At 44.5% G+C, this 10,368-nt stretch overlaps 1 pseudogene; it reads right to left on the reverse strand.

Annotated features, from left to right (window-relative positions):
• Positions 1–9,003: 9,003 nt before the first annotated feature.
• Positions 9,004–9,132, reverse strand: LOC125432244 (annotated as a pseudogene).
• Positions 9,133–10,368: the final 1,236 nt, after the last annotated feature.

The following is a 10,368-nucleotide window of genomic DNA, read 5'->3' on the forward strand; positions in this document are numbered from 1 at the left end:
AGCATCTCAAGGCTGGTACAGAGATAGCCTCTTGCAGAACTGCCCCTGCGGACTCCAGTACTTCCCTCCCCCCTCTCCCGGGAACCAGGCAGAGTTATCCTAGTTATCTACATATGTAAGCATATAGAGATAGATCAAACAGAAAAGAGTTACATTAACGTATCAAAGGTTCAGTTACATCAGTGGTTCTCAACCTTCCTAATGCTGTGACCCTTTAATACAGTTCCTCATGTTGTGGTGACCCCCAACCCTAACATTTATCCATTTTACAGGTGGAGAACACTGATGCAGAGAATCTTAGGCGACCCCTGTGAAAGGGTCGTTCGACCCCCAAAGGGGTCCCAACCCACAGGCTGAGAACCACTGAGTTACATTGAAGGACATAGATCAAGCACCAGACCCAGCGAAAACACACTTCCCCACCCAGGTGTCATTCGTGGCCCCTTGCTCCAGCATTTGTTTGATGCCAGGAAGAAGCAGGTGCCATTCCTGACATTTCTATATCAAATGACATTTGGGTACTTACTAGAGATCTTCCCTGTTTTGTTTCTGTTTGCTGTTGCTTTTGTACATTCATTTGTTCAGTGGGTACACATTGCACTGTTTTAGATGGAAATGTGCACAGCATTTATACACTCACGTATAAATGATTTATGTGTATACATGATTTATGTAAATGATTTATATGTATACATATTATATACTATGTGTATTTACAGATGCACAAGTAACACTGAAAAATGCATGCCGTTATATAAGGAAACTCTGGTGAAAGTAAACAGGGAACGACACAAAAATGATAACACGAGTTTGCTTTAAGCAAGGAAGAAGCAAAATCAACAGTTGAATGTTCATATGGAAACAACAGGGACGAGATCTTAAACTTCATCTGCTGCAATTGTTTACAAATAGCATTTGCTGGTGGCTTAGGACATTGCATGGATGTTTCTATCAGCCTGAGTTCATCAAGGCATTTCAAATTTGAATATGACTTTCGGTCTCAGCATCAAACCAGGGATCATGAAATGGATCTCAGTTAGTGTCAGGAATCACCAATGGTTGTTTCTAAAAGCACTATAGCCACCTTTGACTTACTCAGAACCAAACCATACAAAATTTGGTGCACAACCATAGAGATAAACTGGAAGAAGCTGTCAGGAGATCAGATGACTTTTAGCAATCTCAGTCTCCATTCCCCTTGGGGGTTTCACTTGCAGTCAGTACATTTCTTAATGCTGCGTTTTAAGTTATTTGGTTCTGGAAAGCTATCAGCTGAGCATTTAGCCTTTGGTATTTAGATTCTCTGGTATTTAGCTCATTCTCCAGTTTCTCTTTTTAAAATTTGAACTTCTCCTTCTGTATGAATGTGTGATTGTAGATGGTTTTAAATAAATACATACATGGCTGTTGACTGAACATCTGTGTTAAAAGCCACAAGCATTGTTTTAAAAGAGCATATAAAAACTATTCATTAGCATCGTAACTTGTCTTTGTTTCTAAAAATAACTTTTAAGGAGTAATCCTATATGTAATGAAATCCAACTGAGGTCATTTCAATTACAACACAACTTTGTGCAAGATTGAGTCTTGCGACTCTGCAATCTCATTAACTCGAACTGAATTTGCATTAGACTGCATAACCCTGGAGGCTATCTGACACGAGTGTCCGAAGCTGCCTGGTATGAAGCCAGCCCATTGGTAAATCCTATTCAGTATTGTCTACTCTGATTGGTAGCAGTTCTCTGGAATTTCCTTCTCCATACCATTTGATCTAGAGTTGCCCGGGATTGAACCTGACACCTTCTGGCTGCAACCACCCAGTTCCTCTTCAAGAAGGATCTTTTGATTAATGGCACTGAGTCACATGAACCTCAGAGCGAATGCCAAAAGAATCCCACGGAGCCACCAAGGGAAATTGAAGTCCCGGGTCCTGAATAGTACTTTTGTGATTATAATTTTCATAATGGAAGAACAAAGAGTATTAGGATAAAGCAATCCCAGTCCTCACGTTAATTGGCTCTGGCTTCAAAGCAAATTGTGTAACGTCGCAAGAGGTTTTTAAGCTGCAACGTTCTGAAGAACTTTTGTGAGCTGTTATTGTTCGGCACTTTGAAACAGCCGTGGGGAAGATGGGCACATTTTCGGGGAAGCTGAAAGAAACGAGGAGAACCCGCACTGCAGTGACATTTCTTATAATGCCGAAGCATGACACGTACGATACATCAGCCTCCTTTCTATTCGTAGAAAGTAAAAAGCAAAAGGAAAAAGAGAGGCCCTTTCAGAAGAAGCACTCAGTGCAAGTGATTTCCCTATTGAGCAGGAAAGACGAAAGGAGTCTTTTATCTCTTGGGTGCTATTATGTGATTCGGTGGATAATGCTGGCTGTGATGCTCCTCATTCAAAAAGGCAGGAGGGGGGACACCCCGTTGGAAAAAGACTTGGAACAATGGGCCTTTCAAAAATGTATTTATTTAATTCCACTCATCATCCTATGATGCTATGATTTGGCAGGAACCCCCCCCCCCCCTTCCAGGTTAACCAGTTCGTGGTATTTTGGGGGTATTTTGTTGATGGGTTTGTTACTTGAAATAAAGTTCAATTTCCCTCTGGGGAACAGGAAGGCTCAGAGTCATGAGGAAGAGCTGAAAAATTTCAGTACCAGAGAAGTCAAGGTCTGTAATATTTATAGAATTAAAATAGAACTTGTCCTTTCTGGCACCGAAATATTTCAGTAAATATTTTCTCTATGACTTTTGAGCCTCTGTCTGTCTCTCTGCCTGTCTCTCTCTGCCTCTCTGCCTCTCTGTCTGTCTGTCTGTCTGTCTGTCTGTCTGTCTGTCTGTCTGTCTGTCTGTCTGTCTGTCTGTCTGTCTGTCTGTCTGTCTCTCTCTCTCTCTCTCTCTCTCTCTCTCTCTATCTATCTATCTATCTATCTATCTATCTATCTATCTATCTATCTATCTATCTATCTATCTATCTATCTATCTATCTATCTATCTATCTATCTATCTATCTATCTATCTATCTATCTATCTATCTATCTATCTATCTATCTATCTATCTATCTGGCTCTAAGGAATACAGACACGTGAGGTTTGTTGCTTAGAAAAGAAATAGATGCCATTTATTGTTAAGAAACTCTACACTATGAGCATTTGAACATGTCAGGTCTCCTTGGATCAAGCGGACACTACCTTAGGATCAGATTCTCAATTGTGCACGTTCTTCCTCCTCTTCAAGTCTCAGTGTGTTGCAAACCAGAGAAGCCGGCAGTTTCCAGCAGCCGGGAAAGAGATCTTTTCCCTGCATGCACAAGGAAAATGGACCATGCCAGTGTACGTTTTGTTCTACTCAGCTTCTCCACGGACATGCCTTCTCCCATCCATCCAGGAGCAGTTCCCCTGGCATTTCTGGGGGATCAGCAAGGGCTCTTTTAAAAAAATTAAGACTCTTGATATGTCACAACTAGATCATTGAAACGGCATCTAAAGAGAAGACAATACAAGACATGAAAAGAGGCAGCAAACAACTTTCCAACCTGGAAACAGGGGTCTGGGGAAATGGTGGCTCTGCTCAGGAGAAGCATCTGGACACCTTCATGTGTAAATGAGGAAACGTGGGGAAACCTGACTGCAAAACAGAGAGCAGGACAGCGAGTGCACAAAGGATCTATGATAGGAAAGGAAGAGGAGGCATTCTATCTATGCTAAGATGGAGATGCTGCTGCTCACAGCACTTCTTGTACTTACTGAGGTTAGACAAAGATGGTGGTGAAAAGTTTTGTGAATTCGTAGCCAACCTGTGCTGACCCAAAACAGTTTTCAAGGGCAGAGACACACAGAGTTAGTTTGTCATTGGCTGCCTCTGTGTAGCAACCTTGGATTTTCTTCATAGTCTCCTATCCTAATGCTCATCAGGGCCAACTCTACTTAACTTTCAAGATCCGGTGAGATCAGGCTAGCTTCGGCCATCCAGGTCAGGTTAATGAAAAACTTACTTGAGACCAAAGAAATGAAACAGAATAACTCCTGAAATTGTGATAGACTTAAAATTTTTGCTCTGAGCCCACTGTTTGGAATAACTGTGCACATTGACTTCTCACCAAACTTTTAAAATAATATTTTGTTTAAAAACATTACTTTCCATTTTTTTGGCGATCTCATCATGAAAAGATTTGCAGATTTGCAGATTTGCAACATTTTGCAGATTTCTAAAGTACCTCTAGGGTCTTTCTACTTCACATTTATTCTCTAAACAGAAGACGAGCATTCAGATAAATGGACCCCAACAAATTAAGAAACCCACTCCTATTCCACAGCTTAGTATCGGCGTTGCCATATTGGAAGCTTACACCCTATATAGGTCTGGCCTTTAGTATTTACTCCTTGGCCCAGAGCCATTGATTTTGAAGCAGACTCCCTATTGATTTCAAGTGAAATTTCTGTTTTATAGTTCAATGCGAAATACAGCCCTGGCAATTTCTACTGTTGCTCAGTAACTGGCCAATGCTGTATATTAATCAGAACAAAAAAAATCAATTGTCCTTTGTCCCTTGACCTCATCCCAGTATGGGGAAAAAAAGTCAGCATCAACTTCTGTCAATGACAAATTATCCTTCTTTGTTACAGGAAGCGGTCACTGTGTTGGACACATCAGCACAGTGGTTTTTAAAGGGGTAAATGTGCCCCCCACATGACCAGATTTGTATTTAATCAGGTCATGACTGAGGAATAATAAAAAGGCTTGATTAAATATTAAATCTGTCTGCAGGGAGGCTATGCTATATCCAAGACACAGAAATCTTTTCTAAACAGTAACATGTGCTTTAATCAGCTTGGAAACCATGTAGATCCAGTGCAGGCAGCTGTTAACTACTCTAGGAAGACTCTATACATGCTCTGTGGTGAAGCAAGGTGAGACAGCAATTAATTTTGGTGGATGGCACTGGTGGATGGTGGATGGCTCTTCTTTATGGCTGCCACTGGCTCACACTCACTGTCAGCAAGCCACACATGCCCAATGGGTGTTGAAAAACTCTTGCTTGATCAGAAAGCCCTACTTGGCATGCATGGATGCTGTGTAGAGTTGCTAACCTCCAGGTGGTGGTTGGAGATCTCCTGGGATTACAGTTATTCTACAGGTGACAGATCAGTCCACCTGAAGAAAATGGCAGCTTTGGAAGGTAGACCTATGGAATTATACACTGATGGAATCCCTTCCATCCTTAAAACCAGAGGTGGGTTCCAGCAGGTTCTCACAGGTTCCCGAGAGTAGGTTACTAATTATTTGTGTGTGCCGAGAGGGGGTTACTAATTGGTGATTTTGCCACGTGATTTTTGCCTTGGTTACGCCCCTCCTCTCAGCAGTAGCACGCAGAAGTTGAAGCAGTGTAGCAGGAGGTGCACCAGCGTGCGTGGCAGCCTGCGCCTGCATGCATTTGTTTCCCGCCCAAGGATCGGGGCAGCGGCTGCATCCTTGCCACAGCCCCGCCCAGCAATGCCCTGCCTCAGAATGCCTGGTCATGCCCCCGTCATGCCCCGCCCAGCCCCACTGGCGCTACGCCACTGTTTGAATCCCACCACCATGGGAACCTGTTACTAAAATTTTTGGATCCCACCACTGCTTAAAACCCTACCTTCCTCAGGCTCCATCCCCAAAATCAACACTCACTTCTCAATCCATAGCTGGAAACCCTACTCTCGTGCTGTCCTTAAAGATGCCTACGAATAAGGAGGAGGGCTAGCTGGCCAGGGACAGTGAAATGTGCTGTTGGTGGGCAGGAAAAATTGACAACTGGAGCAGGTGGGGATATTAGAGGTGGGAATGTTGGAGCCTCCCCTCAAAATCAACTCAGAAACTCCAGTTGCTGTGGAAAGCTGCAGTTTGCTGGATGGAGCATGAATGACACACCCATCTGCCATCATTTTACTGGCAGCTCAACTCAACCAGGACCAGGGCCTTGGTCAGGTGGAATACTGGAATACCCTTGTCAAGTGAGACCCAGGCCCTGCAAGAGTTACTGCAATTTTGCAGGGCCTGTAAGACAGAGCTTTTCCACCAGCCCCATGGTTCAAGACAGCAGTGGTTTTCCACCCTGCTGACTCCCTTCCCCCTTCACTCACTTCTTTGCCTCCCCCACAACACGATTGGGTGGTGGTGGTATTGGTTTTGAATGATTTTATCCTTGAATTTAATGGCACCAAGGTACTATGTAATCTGGGAATTTTATGGGTTTTATTGCACGATATTGTAGCAGAAACACAGAGCAAAACAGGTGCAGCTTTTCAGCGACTCTAGGAAATATTTTTTGTGTCGCCCAAGTTGGTACTCTGTTCAGGAGGACTGAATTCTCACATATTTGCACATGCAAAAGGTCTCTTACTTTGTGCCTCTCATCTTTACCCTTTATTCTTGTAACAAGAATTCCCCTACTCAAGCATTATAGTTCATGAAGGGCAATGATGGCTAGAAACTGTTACTGTACAATAGTGTGATCAGATGTCCCGGTTTTGGTGGGACAGTCCTGCTTTTAAGCAATTTGTCCCGCAGGGTTTTTTAAATCTCCCGATTTTTGGAAGGCTGCCACACTGCTTTCTGGGGCGCTCCCCTTTTCCCACCCTGTCACAGGGAGGGAAACAGGGGAGCGCCCCAGAAGGCAGTGCGGCAGCCTCCCGCGCTGCCGCACTGCCTTCTGGGGCACTCCCGGTTCTTGCCCTGTCACAGGGCGGGAAACAGGGGAGTGCCCCAGAAGGCCACGTGTGCGGGAGGCTGCTGCACTGCCTTCTGGCCACGTGTGAGGGAGGCTGCCGCACTGCCTTCTGGGGCGCTCCCGGTTCCCGCCCTGTGACAGGGCGGGAAACCGGGGAGCGCCCCAAAAGGCAGTGCGCTCCTGTGCGTCCTGCTTTAAAAAGGTGAAAATATGGTCACCTTACTGTACAAGGAAGACAAGAGGGACGAAACTGGGAAAGAAGAAATATATGCTAGTACACGTTCTGTTTCCCTCCACAACGGGCCCCTTGTGAGGTAGATGAGACTGAGGGAATTCTGCAAGAAATGTGACTGGCCCAAGGTCGCCTAGCAGGCTGCATGTGGAAGAGTGGGGAATTTAGTCTCTGGTTTGATTTCCCACTTTTTTACATGAGCAGCTAACTGCTGGTGTGGTGAACTAGATTTGTTTTCCCATTCCTACACGTGAATCCTGCTGGGTGACTTTGGACCAGTCACAGTTCTCTCAGAACTCTCTCAGCCCCACCTACCTCACAAAGTGCCTATTAAGGGGAGAGAGAGGAAACGTGATTGTATGCAGCTTTGGGAACCCTTACAGGAGTGAAAGGCAGGTTATAAATCCAAACTCTTCTTCTCTTCGCCTCTAAAACCGTTTCTGGCTCTATGACTGGTGAGCTGAGGCGTGAACAGGCCAGTTAGCAATGAAGCATTCTATCCAACTCCATTATACATTTCCAATAAAATCTGTTTGCCCTTTTGCTGGGTCCTTAAAGTACACTACTGGGAGAATTTCCACCACAGCAGGGTAGTCTTGCAGGGTTTGGATCTGGCTTCCGCAACAGACTAACCCATTTTTCATTTGTAGCTGATCCCCAGTTGAAACATTCCTAAAGGAAGGCCCTGACTCGGTTAAGTAGCTGCGACACAGAGGAAATAAACATGTTGGTATGGGGTAGGAAGAGAAGATTAACACCGCTGTGCGGCCCTGACAGGACATGTTTTGTTCATGGGCTAAAAAAGACAGATGTGTACCATGAGGTGCTTCACCCAGCAGTCAGTGCTTGCCAGCGACTCCCTTGTTACCGACTCACTGGATCAACTTAATGAGAAAAGGAAGTATTTGGAATTTCAATAAATGCTTCCACATGGCATGTTTGAAACATGCCTTATTACCCATTTGAAGCACACTGTACTCATTTTCTCCTACTGAGCCGCAGAAGCTTATTTCTTCTTTATCTCCTCGCAGTTTATCTGCTTTGCAGACTAGAGCGGCTTGGTTTTGTTAATCTCCCATCTTTCTCTTTAAAAATATTCAACATGTAAACATGATTGCTCCCTTATACCCAGGCAGAGCATTGGTCTGCCTGTATTGTTCACCATGAATGGCAGGAGATTTACAGGGTCTCAGGCAGAGATGTTTTGCATACACCAGAGCCAGCATGGTATATAGTGTAAGGTGACCAGCCGTCCCGCTTTTGGGGGGACACTCACGCTTTTCCGCAATGTGTCCCGCGTCCTGCGGGGTTTTAAAATTGTCCCGATTAGGCAATGCGCTCCTGCGGCCGCGTGCGCCTCCTGCGCTGCCGCACTGCCTTCTGGGGCGCTTCCCTGTTTCCCGCCCTGTCACAGTGGACTCTAATCTGGAGAACTGAGTTTGATTTCCCCACTCCTCCATTTGAACTATGAACTCTAATCTGGTCAACCTGCTCCTCCACATGAAGCCTGCTAAGTGACCTTTAGCTAATCACAGAAATCTCTAAGCCCCACCTACTTCACAAGGTCTTGGTTGTGGGGAGGGGAAGGGAAGGAGTTTGAGACTCCTTATGGTTGAGAAAAGTGGGTACGCACACACATAAGCCTTTATTGGCATAGTCAGAAAGAGTTACATAAATCGGGAACAATTGCATGAATACATGATAGATAAAAGGCCCCACGGGGAGTGCAACAAATACGTTCTACTGGGAACTCTCAACTATCTCCGCAATGAAATTGGCGATCTCTTCACAAAGACCGGGGTCCGAGTTGTTTAACAATAGAGATAACTTAGTCAGATCAGGCAGCCCAGATTGGAAGAAAAAATGTAAGTTGGTATATTTAGATCTGATGTTATCAAATCTGGTGCAGTGCAAGAGTTGGTGAGTCAGGGTTTCAACCACATTAAGTTTGCAACTGCATAGCCTTGCGGATTTATCTAAATTGCTGAACCTACCCTTTAATAGGGCAGAGGGCATAACGTTAAAACGCGCAATGGTAAGGGCTGTCCTTGCGCGTGGGTTCGTTAAGGTATGGAGGGTTTCCCGCATTTGGGGAAATCACAGGGGTCAGCACACCCGCAGTGCAATGGATGAGCCTCACCCTGGGAAAACCTCCTTCGTGATCAAGGTGTCTCCCCTGCCAGGTAAGTATGAGAAAAGTGGGTACAAATCCAAACTCTTCTCTTCTTCTACTGGAGATGCTGGAGGCTGAACCTGGGAACCCTTGCTTGCAAAAGCAAATGGCCTGCCCATGAGTTATGGGCCCTTCCCTGGTAATGACGTGCATGCACAGACAAACACAACCATCCCTAAAATGAAATGAAAACATTATGAAAACTTACAACATGACAATAGTGAGCTTAGTAAAACTCTGCAAGGTACACTCAAAGGCTGCACTCAAAGTGTGTTTTCAGGTTACCCGACAAGGCCTGTAAAAATGGAGAGAACTGTTCCTCCTGTGAGAGGCAGTTTTGTAACTTTGGCCTTGCCAACATCCTTGGAAACTGAATCTCAGCCAGTATTGATTCCCCTAGCATGGTCCCACTTTATGAGTCTGCGTACCCAAGCAAGTTGATATGGATGGAGCCTGGTGAGAAGTGTGGTGAACATGAGGAGAACCCATTCCTCCACATGAAAATTTCTCCCACCTCCCAGTCCCCGAAAGCAATGAATGTTTCCTAAAACTCCTAAGATCTTTTCTTCTTTTCTTCACTGTTGGTCAGGGTGTGATTATATAACCTTTTCTGTGTATATATTATCAGCAGAGTTTAAAGCTGAGTCACTCTGGTAAGATGAGAAGGTCTAGTAGTCTTCTTGCACTCTCTGCAGCTTCCTAGCACTTTGGAAAAGAATACTCTCCATGCAAGATGGTATTTCCAATGGGAAGGTTTTACTTCAGCAGTTGCAAGGTTACACAAGTCTATGCTATACAAGGCTATAAGACTATACAGAACTCTTCGGCAAGAACAAAGTTGAACACACAGAGAACTCAAACTCTGAACTTAGACTCACACTGAACTTAGTATATACAATGCAATGGTTCTTATACATCCAACAAGGATACTTTTCCCCACCCTGGCAACAGCCTCTCACTGGTCTAGACTCACAGTTGAACTTACCAATCATCTTAAAGTTCAACTGTTGCTACTTCTTGTCTCTAGACTGATTGTCTCCGGCCTTTGTGTTGGGCAAACTTCTGCTGACTAGAAAATGACCCTTTTGTGAACCTCTATTTTTTATATCATGACATCTATAACCTTTTCTGTGTTCCACTTCAAATAAACATTTAACTGAACCAGTTTAAGGAACTGAGATGATTCCCGCTCTGTTCACTCACTCTCTCTCTGTTTAGCCTCAGATAACCATCTCAGACGTCTTTTTTAAAAAG

The sequence above is a fragment of the Sphaerodactylus townsendi genome, linkage group LG04, assembly GCF_021028975.2.
Source record: "Sphaerodactylus townsendi isolate TG3544 linkage group LG04, MPM_Stown_v2.3, whole genome shotgun sequence".
Lineage (NCBI taxonomy): Eukaryota > Metazoa > Chordata > Lepidosauria > Squamata > Sphaerodactylidae > Sphaerodactylus > Sphaerodactylus townsendi.